The sequence below is a fragment of the Saimiri boliviensis genome, chromosome 6 (assembly GCF_048565385.1).
Source record: "Saimiri boliviensis isolate mSaiBol1 chromosome 6, mSaiBol1.pri, whole genome shotgun sequence".
NCBI classification, from domain to species: domain Eukaryota; kingdom Metazoa; phylum Chordata; class Mammalia; order Primates; family Cebidae; genus Saimiri; species Saimiri boliviensis.
The window spans coordinates 4,108,068-4,121,735 of NC_133454.1; positions in this window are offsets into that span (position 1 = coordinate 4,108,068).

Below are 13,668 nucleotides of genomic sequence, written 5' to 3' on the forward strand. Positions count from 1 at the left end.
AGAGACAGAAAGGGACTCGCCTAAGGCTTGTCACATGAAAGTGCCTGGCAGACTGACTGGCAGAGGGCTGGAAATCAAATCCAAATCTTCGGACGTGTAATTTCACAGGGTGCACCGCCTCCCCCAGGCCCAATGTGACACTTCAATGGCTTAACGAGGGCTTGACGGGATGGATGTCGACATGAAAAGACATTCGATTCCATCGGACCTGTCTTTGGCCCATTGTCTCTAAGGAGAATGTGCCTGGTTCAAATTCTCACTTTGCTTCTCACTTGAGAGATGTGACCTCAGTGGTCAATGGGAAATGAGCTGGTTTCAGTCACCAACTTCTCACTCATCACCAAGAAAATTTCCTTCAACCATACATGGATTGTGTTTTCAGGAGTGCTGGGCTTCATCCACAGTTGTGAGTAACATGCTAAAAGAGGAAAAAAGATTTGCTGCTCAGGAATGGAGACAGAAATACAGACACACACACACAGACACACACACACACACACACACACAGTCACACACACGACACAAAAATCACCCAAACACAGGCCGCACACACAACTGCTCGTGTTCAGCAAAATACTTAGTGGTATGAGGTGGGCTTTGAACCCGTCCATGCTCCAAAGGAAGACACACCTTTTGCTATTTCACCCGTCTATTCTCGTAGGGAATGTGAATAATTATTTCAGACATGGCACATGATGACAGGGACCACTCTCATTTCACCCTCAGAGGCAGACAAGAGGACTGCAAAGGACTCAGGTGTCGTCCCTGCTGACTGATGAGGACTCCCATTTCCCCTCGAACCCAAACACACAGCAAAAGTAGCTTTCTCTTTGAAGAGCACACAACTTTTTCAAAATACACAGCTAAAACGGTCCCCGCTTTAAGTGATTTAGCACTTAAAGCGGGGACCGTTTTAGCTGTGTATTCTGAAAAACATGTCTAGCATTCAAAGCACGGACAGTTTTAGCTGTGTATTTTCAAAAAGTTGCCTCTACCTGCCATAGCTCATGAAGTCAAAACGAGTGAGCTGTGTCCCCTTGATTTGAGCATTCTTTTAGTAAGAAAGGATTAAGTTCAATTTGAATTTTGGAAAACTGCTTCTCATCTTGTCAATCAGCTGTCAGTTTTGTGTGTTAATTTCTAGGAGAGGTAATAGAGTCAATCCAAACCAAAGGTGTATTCAAGTCCAGATTGACAAGTCAAAGCAAGAAAGCAGGCACTGAGCTGGCAGAGGGATCTTTTCCCAGTGGGCGTTAAGGCCCACATAAATCCCTGTGAGGGAATCGGGAATCAGAGACAGAAAGGGACTCGCCTAAGGCTTGTCACATGAAATAGCCTGGCAGACTGACTGGCAGAGGGCTTGAAATCAAATCCAAATCTTCGGACGTGTAATTTCAAAGGGTGAATCCGCCTCCCCCAGCCCAATGTGACACTTCAATGGCTTAACGAGGGCTTGACGGGATGGATGTCAACATGAAAAGACATTTGATTCCATCGGACCAGTCTTTGGCCCATTGTCTCTAAGGAGAATGTGCCTGTTTCAAATTCTCACTTTGCTTCTCACCTGAGAGATGTGACCTCAGTGGTCAATGGGAAATGAGCTGGTTTCAGTCACCAACCTCTCACTCATCACCAAGAAAATTTCCTTCAACCATACAGGGATTGTGTTTTCAGGAGTGCTGGGCTTCATCCACAGTTGTGAGTAACATGCTAAAAGAGGAAAAAAGATTTGCTGCTCAGGAATGGAGACAGAAATACAGACACACACACACAGACACACACACACAAACACACACACACATGACAAAAAAATCACCCAAACACAGGCCGCACACACAACTGCTCGTGTTCAGCAAAATACTTAGTGATATGAGGTGGGCTTTGAACCTGTCCATGCTCCAAAGGAAGACACACCTTTTGCTATTTTACCCGTCTATTCTCGTACGGAATGTGAATAATTCTTTCAGACATGGCTCATGATGACAGGGACCACTCTCATTTCACCCTCAGAGTCAGACAAGAGGACTGCAAAGGACTCAGATGTCGTCCCTGCTGACTGAAGAGGACTCCCATTTCCCCTCGAACCCAAAGACACAGCAAAAGTAGCTTTCTCTTTGAAGAGCACACAATTTTTCAAAATACACAGCTAAAACGGTACCCGCTTTAAGTGCTAAAGCACTTATGCGGGGACCGTTTAAGCTGTGTATTCTGAAAAACATGTCTAGCATTCAAAGCACGGACAGTTTTAGCTGTGTATTTTCAAAAAGTTGCCTCTACCTGCCATAGCTCATGAAGTCAATACGAGTGAGCTGTGTCCCCTTGATTTGAGCATTCTTTTAGTAAGAAAGGATTAAGTTCAATTTGAATTTTGGAAAACTGCTTCTCATCTTGTCAATCAGCTGTCAGTTTTGTGTGTTAATTTCTAGGAGAGTTAATAGAGTCAATCCAAAACCAAAGGTGTATTCAAGTCCAGATTGACAAGTCAAAGCAAGAAAGCAGGCACTGAGCTGGCAGAGGGATCTTTTCCCAGTGGGCGTTAAGGCCCACATAAATCCCTGTGAAGGAATCGGGAATCAGAGACAGAAAGGGACTCGCCTAAGGCTTGTCACATGAAATTGCCTGGCAGACTGACTGGCAGAGGGCTTGAAATCAAATCCAAATCTTCGGACGTGTAATTTCAAATGGTGCACCGCCTCCCCCAGGCCCAATGTGACACTTCAATGGCTTAACGAGGGCTTGACGGGATGGATGTCAACATGAAAAGACATTCGATTCCATCGGACTTGTCTTTGGCCCATTGTCTCTAAGGAGAATGTGCCTGGTTCAAATTCTCACTTTGCTTCTCACCTGAGTGATGCGACCTCAGTGGTCAATGGGAAATGAGCTGGTTTCATTCACCAACCTCTCACTCATCACCAAGAAAATTTCCTTCAACCATACATGGATTGTGTTTTCAGGAGTGCTGGGCTTCATCCACATTTGTGAGTAACATGCTAAAAGAAGAAAAAAGATTTGCTGCTCAGGAATGGAGACAGAAATACAGACACACACACAGAGACACACAGACACACACACACACACAGACACACACACATAAACATCACACAAAAATCACCCAAACACAGGCCGCACACACAACTGCTCGTGCTCAGCAAAATACTTAGGGGTATGAGGTGGGCTTTGAACCCGTCCATGCTCCAAAGGAAGACACACCTTTTGCTATTTCACCCGTCTATTCTCGTAGGGAATGTGAATAATTCTTTCAGACATGGCTCATGATGACAGGGACCACTCTCATTTCACCCTCAGAGGCAGAAAAGAGGACTGCAAAGGACTCAGGTGTCATCCCTGCTGACTGAAGAGGACTCCCATTTCCCCTCGAACCCAAAGACACAGCAAAAGTAGCTTTCTCTTTGAAGAGCACACAACTTTTTCAAAATACACAGCTAAAACGGTCCCCGCTTTAAGTGCTTTAGCACTTAAAGCGGGGACCGTTTTAGCTGTGTATTCTGAAAAACATGTCTAGCATTCAAAGCACGGACAGTTTTAGCTGTGTATTTTCAAAAAGTTGTCTCTACCTGCCATATCTCATGAAGTCAAAACGAGTGAGCTGTGTCCGCTTGATTTGAGCATTCTTTTAGGAAGAAAGGATTAAGTTCAATTTGAATTTTGGAAAACTGCTTCTCATCTTGTCAATCAGCTGTCAGTTTTGTGTGTTAATTTCTAGGAGAGGTAATAGAGTCAATCCAAAACCAAAGGTGTATTCAAGTCCAGATTGACAAGTCAAACCAAGAAAGCAGGCACTGAGCTGGCAGAGGGATCTTTTCCCAGTGGGCGTTAAAGCCCACATAAATCCCTGTGAAGGAATCGGGAATCAGAGACAGAAAGGGACTCGCCTAAGACTTGTCACATGAAAGTGCCTGGCAGACTGACTGGCAGAGGGCTGGAAATCAAATCCAAATCTTCGGACGTGTAATTTCACAGGGGGCACCGCCTCCCCCAGGCCCAATGTGACACTTCAATGACTTAACGAGGGCTTGACGGGATGGATGTCACCATGAAAAGAAATTCGATTCCATCGGAGTTGTCTTTGGCCCATTGTCTCTAAGGAGAATGTGCCTGGTTCAAATTCTCACTTTGCTTCTCACCTGAGAGATGTGACCTCAGTGGTCAATGGGAAATGAGCTGGTTTCAGTCACCAACCTCTCACTCATCACCAAGAAAATTTCCTTCAGCCATATATGGATTGTGTTTTCAGGAGTGCTGGGCTTCATCCACAGTTGTGAGTAACATGCTTAAAGAAGAAAAAACATTTGCTGCTCAGGAATGGAGACAGAAATACAGACAAACACACACACACACACACACACACACGACACAAAATTCACCCAAACACAGGCCGCACACACAACTGCTCATGTTCAGCAAAATACTTAGTGGTATGAGGTGGGCTTTGAACCCGTCCATGCTCCAAAAGAAGACACACCTTTTGCTATTTCACCCGTCTATTCTCGTAGGGAATGTTAATAATTCTTTCAAACATGGCTCATGATGACAGGGACCACTCTCTTTTCACCCTCAGAGGCAGACAGGAGGACTGCAAAGGACTCAGGTGTCATCCCAGATGACTGAAGAGGACTCCCATTTCCCTTCGAACCCAAAGACACAGCAAAAGTAGCTTTCTCTTTGAAGAGCACACAACTTTTTCAAAATGCACAGCTAAAACGGTCCCCGCTTTAAGTGCTTTAGCACATAAAGCGGGGACCGTTTTAGCTGTGTATTCTGAAAAACCTGTCTAGCATTCAAAGAACGGACAGTTTTAGCTGTGTATTTTCAAAAAGTTGTCTCTACCTGCCATAGCTCGTGAAGTCAAAACGAGTGAGCTGTGTCCCCTTGATTTGAGCATTCTTTTAGTAAGAAAGGATTAAGTTCAATTTGAATTTTGGAAAACTGCTTCTCATCTTGTCAATCAGCTGTCAGTTTTGTGTGTTAATTTCTAGGAGAGATAATAGAGTCAATCCAAAACCAAAGGTGTATTCAAGTCCAGATTGACAAGTCAAACCAAGAAAGCAGGCACTGAGCTGGCAGAGGGATCTTTTCAAAGTGGGCGTTAAGGCCCACCTAAATCCCTGTGAAGGAATCGGGAATCAGAGACAGAAAGGGACTCGCCTAAGGCTTGTCACATGAAAGTGCCTGGCAGACTGACTGGCAGAGGGCTGGAAATCAAATCCAAATCTTCGGACGTGTAATTTCACAGGGTGCACCGCCTCCCCCAGGCCCAATGTGACACTTCAATGGCTTAACGAGGGCTTGACGGGATGGATGTCAACATGAAAAGACATTCGATTCCATCGGACCTGTCTTTGGCCCATTGTCTCTGAGGAGAATGTGCCTGGTTCAAATTCTCACTTTGCTTCTCACCTGAGAGATGTGACCTCAGTGGTCAATGGGAAATGAGCTGGTTTCAGTCACCAACCTCTCACTCATCACCAAGAAAATTTCCTTCAACCATACATGGATTGTGTTTTCAGGAGTGCTGGGCTTCATCCACAGTTGTGAGTAACATGCTAAAAGAGGAAAAAAGATTTGCTGCTCAGGGATGGAGACAGAAATACAGACACACACACACAGACACACACACACAGACACACACACACACACACACACATGACACAAAAATCAACCAAACACAGGCCGCACACACAACTGCTCGTGTTCAGCAAAATACTTAGTGGTATGAGGTGGGCTTTGAACCCGTCCATGCTCCAAAGGAAGACACACCTTTTGCTATTTCACCCGTCTATTCTCGTAGGGAATGTGAATAATTCTTTCAGACATGGCTCATGATGACAGGGACCACACTCATTTCACCCTCAGAGGCAGACAAGAGGACTGCAAAGGAATCAGGTGTCGTCCCTGCTAACTGAAGAGGACTCCCATTTCCCCTCGAACCCAAAGACACAGCAAAAGTAGCTTTCTCTTTGAAGAGCACACAACTTTTTCAAAATACACAGCTAAAACGGTCCCCGCTTTAAGTGCTTTAGCACTTAAACCGGGGACCGTTTTAGCTGTGTATTCTGAAAAACATGTCTAGCATTCAAAGCACGGACAGTTTTAGCAGTGTATTTTCAAAAAGTTGTCTCTACCTGCCATAGCTCATGAAGTCAAAACGAGTGAGCTGTGTCCCCTTGATTTGAGCATTCTTTTAGTAAGAAAGGATTAAGTTCAATTTGAATTTTGGAAAACTGCTTCTCATCTTGTCAATCAGCTGTCAGTTTTGTGTGTTAATTTCTAGGAGAGGTAATAGAGTCAATCCAAAACCAAAGGTGTATTCAAGTCCAGAGTGACAAGTCAAACCAAGAAAGCAGGCACTGAGCTGGCAGAGGGATCTTTTCCCAGTGGGCGTTAAGGCCCACATAAATCCCTGAGAAGGAATCGGGAATCAGAGACAGAAAGGGACTTGCCTTAGGCTTGTCACATGAAAGTGCCTGGCAGACTGACTGGCAGAGGGCTGGAAATCAAATACAAATCTTCGGACGTGTAATTTCACAGGGTGCACCGCCTCCCCCAGGCCCAATGTGACACTTCAATGGCTTAACGAGGGCTTGACGGGATGCATGTCAACATGAAAAGACATTCGATTCCATCGGACCTGTCTTTGGCCCATTGTCTCTAAGGAGAATGTGCCTGGTACAAATTCTCACTTTGCTTCTCACCTGAGAGATGTGACCTCAGTGGTCAATGGGAAATTAGCTGGTTTCAGTCACCAACCTCTCACACATCACCAAGAAAATTTCCTTCAACCATACATGGATTGTGTTTTCAGGAGTGCTGGGCTTCATCCACAGTTGTGAGTAACATGCTAAAAGAGGAAAAAAGATTTGCTGCTCAGGAATGGAGACAGAAATACAGACGCACACACACAGACACACACACACACACACACACACACACACATGAAACAAAAATCACCCAAACACAGGCCGCACACACAAATGCTCGTGTTCAGCAAAATACTTAGTGGTATGAGGTGGGATTTGAACCTGTCCATGCTCCAAAGGAAGACACACCTTTTGCTATTTCACCCGTCTATTCTCGTAGGGAATGTGAATAATTCTTTCAGACATGGCTCATGATGACAGGGACCACTCTCATTTCACCCTCAGAGGCAGACAAGAGGACTGCAAAGGACTCAGGTGTCGTCCCTGCTGACTGAAGAGGACTCCCATTTCCCCTCGAACCCAAAGACAGAGCAAAAGTAGCTTTCTCTTTGAAGAGCACACAACTTTTACAAAATACACAGCTAAAACGGTCCCGCTTTAAGTGCTAAAGCACTTAAAACTGAAAAACATGTCTAGCATTCAAAGCACGGACAGTTTTAGCTGTGTATTTTCAAAAAGTTGTCTCTACCTGCCATAGCTCATGAAGTCAAAACGAGTGAGCTGTGTCCCCTTGATTTGAGCATTCTTTTAGTAAGAAAGGATTAAGTTCAATTTGAATTTTGGAAAGCTGCTTCTCATCTTGTCAATCAGCTGTCAGTTTTGTGTGTTAATTTCTAGGAGAGGTAATAGAGTCAATCCAAAACCAAAGGTGTATTCAAGTCCAGATTGACAAGTCAAACCAAGAAAGCAGGCACTGAGCTGGAAGAGGGATCTATTCCCAGTGGGCGTTAAGGCCCACATAAATCCCTGTGAAGGAATCGGGAATCAGAGACAGAAAGGGACTCGCCTAAGGCTTGTCACATGAAAGTGCCTGGCAGACTGACTGGCAGAGGGCTGGAAATCAAATCCAAATCTTCGGACGTGTAATTTCACAGGGTGCACCGCCTCCCCCAGGCCCAATGTGACACTTCAATGGCTTAACGAGGGCTTGACGGGATGGATGTCGACATGAAAAGACATTCGATTCCATCGGACCTGTCTTTGGCCCATTGTCTCTAAGGAGAATGTGCCTGGTTCAAATTCTCACTTTGCTTCTCACTTGAGAGATGTGACCTCAGTGGTCAATGGGAAATGAGCTGGTTTCAGTCACCAACTTCTCACTCATCACCAAGAAAATTTCCTTCAACCATACATGGATTGTGTTTTCAGGAGTGCTGGGCTTCATCCACAGTTGTGAGTAACATGCTAAAAGAGGAAAAAAGATTTGCTGCTCAGGAATGGAGACAGAAATACAGACACACACACACAGACACACACACACACACACACACACAGTCACACACACGACACAAAAATCACCCAAACACAGGCCGCACACACAACTGCTCGTGTTCAGCAAAATACTTAGTGGTATGAGGTGGGCTTTGAACCCGTCCATGCTCCAAAGGAAGACACACCTTTTGCTATTTCACCCGTCTATTCTCGTAGGGAATGTGAATAATTATTTCAGACATGGCACATGATGACAGGGACCACTCTCATTTCACCCTCAGAGGCAGACAAGAGGACTGCAAAGGACTCAGGTGTCGTCCCTGCTGACTGATGAGGACTCCCATTTCCCCTCGAACCCAAACACACAGCAAAAGTAGCTTTCTCTTTGAAGAGCACACAACTTTTTCAAAATACACAGCTAAAACGGTCCCCGCTTTAAGTGATTTAGCACTTAAAGCGGGGACCGTTTTAGCTGTGTATTCTGAAAAACATGTCTAGCATTCAAAGCACGGACAGTTTTAGCTGTGTATTTTCAAAAAGTTGTCTCTACCTGCCATAGCTCATGAAGTCAAAACGAGTGAGCTGTGTCCCCTTGATTTGAGCATTCTTTTAGTAAGAAAGGATTAAGTTCAATCTGAATTTTGGAAAACTGCTTCTCATCTTGTCAATCAGCTGTCAGTTTTGTGTGTTAATTTCTAGGAGAGGTAATAGAGTCAATCCAAAACCAAAGGTGTATTCAAGTCCAGATTGACAAGTCAAACCAAGAAAGCAGGCACTGAGCTGGCAGAGGGATCTTTTCCCAGTGGGCGTTAAGGCCCACATAAATCCCTGTGAAGGAATCGGGAATCAGAGACAGAAAGGGACTCGCCTAAGGCTTGTCACATGAAAGTGCCTGGCATATTGACTGGCAGAGGGCTGGAAATCAAATCCAAATCTTCGGACGTGTAATTTCACAGGGTGCACCGCCTCCCCCAGGCCCAATGTGAAACTTCAATGACTTAACGAGGGCTTGACGGGATGGATGTCAACATGAAAAGACATTCGATTCCATCGGACCTGTCTTTGGCCCATTGTCTCTAAGGAGAATGTGCCTGGTTCAATTTCTCACTTTATTTCTCACCTGAGAGATGTGACCTCAGTGGTCAATGGGAAATGAGCTGGTTTCAGTCACCAACCTCTCACTCATCACCAAGAAAATTTCCTTCAACCATACATGGATTGTGTTTACAGGAGTGCTGGGCTTCATCCACAGTTGTGAGTAACATGCTAAAAGAGGAAAAAAGATTTGCTGCTCAGTAATGGAGACAGAAATACAGACACACACACACAGACACACACACACACACACACACTCACAAACACACACATGACACAAAAATCACCCAAACACAGGCCGCACACACAACTGCTCGTGTTCAGCAAAATACTTAGTGGTATGAGGTCGGCTTTGAACCCGTCCATGCTCCAAAGGAAGACACACCTTTTGATATTTCACCCGTCTATTCTCGTAGGGAATGTGAATAATTCTTTCAGACATGGCTGATGATGACAGGGACCACTCTCATTTCACCCTCAGAGGCAGACAAGAGGACTGCAAAGGACTCAGGTGTCGTGCCTGCTGACTGAAGAGGACTCCCATTTCCCCTCGAACCCAAAGACACAGCAAAAGTAGCTTTCTCTTTGAAGAGCACACAACTTTTTCAAAATACACAGCTAAAACGGTCCCGCTTTAAGTGCTAAAGCACTTAAAACTGAAAAACATGTCTAGCATTAAAAGCACGGACAGTTTTAGCTGTGTATTTTCAATAAGTTGTCTCTACCTGCCATAGCTCATGAAGTCAAAACGAGTGAGCTGTGTCCCATTGATTTGAGCATTCTTTTAGTAAGAAGGGATTAAGTTCAGTTTGAATTTTGGAAAACTGCTTCTCATCTTGTCAATCAGCTGTCAGTTTTGTGTGTTAATTTCTAGGAGAGGTAATAGAGTCAATCCAAATCCAAAGGTGTATTCAAGTCCAGATTGACAAGTCAAACCAAGAAAGCAGGCACTGAGCTGGCAGAGGGATCTTTTCCCAGTGGGCGTTAAGGCCCACATAAATCCCTGTGAAGGAATCGGGAATCAGAGACAGAAAGGGACTCGCCTAAGGCTTGTCACATGAAAGTGCCTGGCAGACTGACTGGCAGAGGGCTGGAAATCAAATCCAAATCTTCGGACGTGTAATTTCACAGGGTGCACCGCCTCCCCCAGGCCCAATGTGACACTTCAATGGCTTAACGAGGGCTTGACGGGATGGATGTCAACATGAAAAGACATTCGATTCCATCGGACCTGTCTTTGGCCCATTGTCTCTAAGGAGAATGTGCGTGGTTCAAATTCTCACTTTGCTTCTCACCTGAGAGATGTGACCTCAGTGGTCAATGGGAAATGAGCTGGTTTCAGTCACCAACCTCTCACTCATCACCAAGAAAATTTCCTTCAACCATGCATGGATTGTGTTTTCAGGAGTGCTGGGCTTCATCCACAGTTGTGAGTAACATGCTAAAAGAGGAAAAAAGATTTGCTGCTCAGGCAGGGAGACAGAAATACAGACACACATACACAGACACACACACACATACACACGACACAAAAATCACCCAAACACAGGCCGCACACACAACTGCTCGTGTTCAGCAAAATACTTAGTGGTATGAGGTGGGCTTTGAACCCGTCCATGCTCCAAAGGAAGACACACCTTTTGCTATTTCACCCGTCTATTCTCGTAGGGAATGTGAATAATTCTTTCAGACATGGCTCATGATGACAGGGACCACTCTCATTTGACCCTCAGAGGCAGACAAGAGGACTGCAAAGGACTCAGGTGTCGTCCCTGCTGACTGAAGAGGACTCCCATTTCCCCTCGAACCCAAAGACACAGCAAAAGTAGCTTTCTCTTTGAAGAGCACACAAATTTTTCAAAATACACAGCTAAAACGGTCCCCGCTTTAAGTGCTTTAGCACTTAAAGCGGGGACCGTTTTAGCTGTGTATTCTGAAAAACATGTCTAGCATTCAAAGCACGGCCAGTTTTAGCTGTGTATTTTCAGAAAGTTGTCTCTACCTGCCATAGCTCATGAAGTCAAAACGAGTGAGCTGTGTTCCCTTGATTTGAGCATTCTTTTGGTAAGAAAGGATTAAGTTCAATTTGAATTTTGGAAAACTGCTTCTCATCTTGTCAATCAGCTGTCAGTTTTGTGTGTTAATTTCTAGGAGAGGTAATAGAGTCAATCCAAAACCAAAGGTGCATTCAAGTCCAGATTGACAAGTCAAACCAAGAAAGCAGGCACTGAGCTGGCAGAGGGATCTTTTCCCAGTGGGCGTTAAGGCCCACATAAATCCCTGTGAAGGAATCGGGAATCAGAGACAGAAAGGGACTCGCCTAAGGCTTGTCACATGAAAGTGCCTGGCAGACTGACTGGCAGAGGGCTGGAAATCAAATCCAAATCTTCGGACGTGTACTTTCACAGGGTGAACCACTTCCCCAGGCCCAATGTGACACTTCAATGGCTTAACGAGGGCTTGACGGGATGGATGTCAACATGAAAAGACATTCGATTCCATCGGACCAGTCTTTGGCCCATTGTCTCTAAGGAGAATGTGCCTGGTTCAAATTCTCACTTTGCTTCTCACCTGAGAGATGTGACCTCAGTGGTCAATGGGAAATGAGCTGGTTTCAGTCACCAACCTCTCACTCATCACCAAGAAAATTACCTTCAACCATACATGGATTGTGTTTTCAGGAGTGCTGGGCTTCATCCACAGTTGTGAGTAACATGCTAAAAGAGGAAAAAAGATTTGCTGCTCAGGAATGGAGACAGAAATACAGACACACAAACACAGACACACACACACACACACACACACACACACACACACATGACACAAAAATCACCCAAACACAGGCCGCACACACAACTGCTCGTGTTCAGCAAAATACTTAGTGGTATGAGGTGGGCTTTGAACCCGTCCATGCTCCAAAGGAAGACACACCTTTTGCTATTTCACCCGTCTATTCTCGTTGGGAATGTGAGTAATTCTTTCAGACATGGCTCATGATGACAGGGACCACTCTCATTTCACCCTCAGAGGCAGACAAGAGGACTGCAAAGGACTCAGGTGTCGTCCCTGCTGACTGAAGAGGACTCCCATTTCCCCTCGAACCCAAAGACACAGCAAAAGTAGCTTTCTCTTTGAAGAGCACACAACTTTTTCAAAATACACAGCTAAAACGGTCCCGCTTTAAGTGCTAAAGCACTTAAAACTGAAAAACATGTCTAGCATTCAAAGCACGGACAGTTTTAGCTGTGTATTTTCAAAAAGTTGTCTCTACCTGCCATAGCTCATGAAGTCAATACGAGTGAGCTGTGTCGCCTTGCTTTGAGCATTCTTTTAGTAAGAAAGCATTAAGTTCAATTTGAATTTTGGAAAACTGCTTCTCATCTTGTCAATCAGCTGTCAGTTTTGTGTGTTAATTTCTAGGAGAGGTAATAGAGTCAATCCAAAACCAAAGGTGTATTCAAGTCCAGATTGACAAGTCAAACCAAGAAAGCAGGCACTGAGCTGGCAGAGGGATCTTTTCCCAGTGGGCTTTAAGGCCCACATAAATCCCTGTGAAGGAATCGGGAATCAGAGACAGAAAGGGACTCGCCTAAGGCTTGTCACATGAAAGTGCCTGGCATATTGACTTGCAGAGGGCTGGAAATCAAATCCAAATCTTCGGACGTGTAATTTCACAGGGTGCACCGCCTCCCCCAGGCCCAATGTGACACTTCAATGACTTAACGAGGGCTTGACGGGATGGATGTCAACATGAAAAGACATTCGATTCCATCGGACCTGTCTTTGGCCCATTGTCTCTAAGGAGAATGTGCCTGGTTCAAATTCTCACTTTACTTCTCACCTGAGAGATGTGACCTCAGTGGTCAATGGGAAATGAGCTGGTTTCAGTCACCAACCTCTCACTCATCACCAAGAAAATTTCCTTCAACCATACATGGATTGTGTTTTCAGGAGTGCTGGGCTTCATCCACAGTTGTGAGTAACATGCTAAAAGAGGAAAAAAGATTTGCTGCTCAGGAATGGAGACAGAAATACAGACACACACACACAGACACACACACACACACACACACTCACAAACACACACATGACACAAAAATCACCCAAACACAGGCCGCACACACAACTGCTCGTGTTTAGCAAAATACTTAGTGGTATGAGGTGGGCTTTGAACCCGTCCATGCTCCAAAGGAAGACACACCTTTTGCTATTTCACCCGTCTATTCTCGTAGGGAATGTGAATAATTCTTTCAGACATGGCTGATGATGACAGGGACCACTCTCATTTCACCCTCAGAGGCAGACAAGAGGACTGCAAAGGACTCAGGTGTCGTCCCTGCTGACTGAAGAGGACTCCCATTTCCCCTCGAACCCAAAGACACAGCAAAAGTAGCTTTCTCTTTGAAGAGCACACAACTTT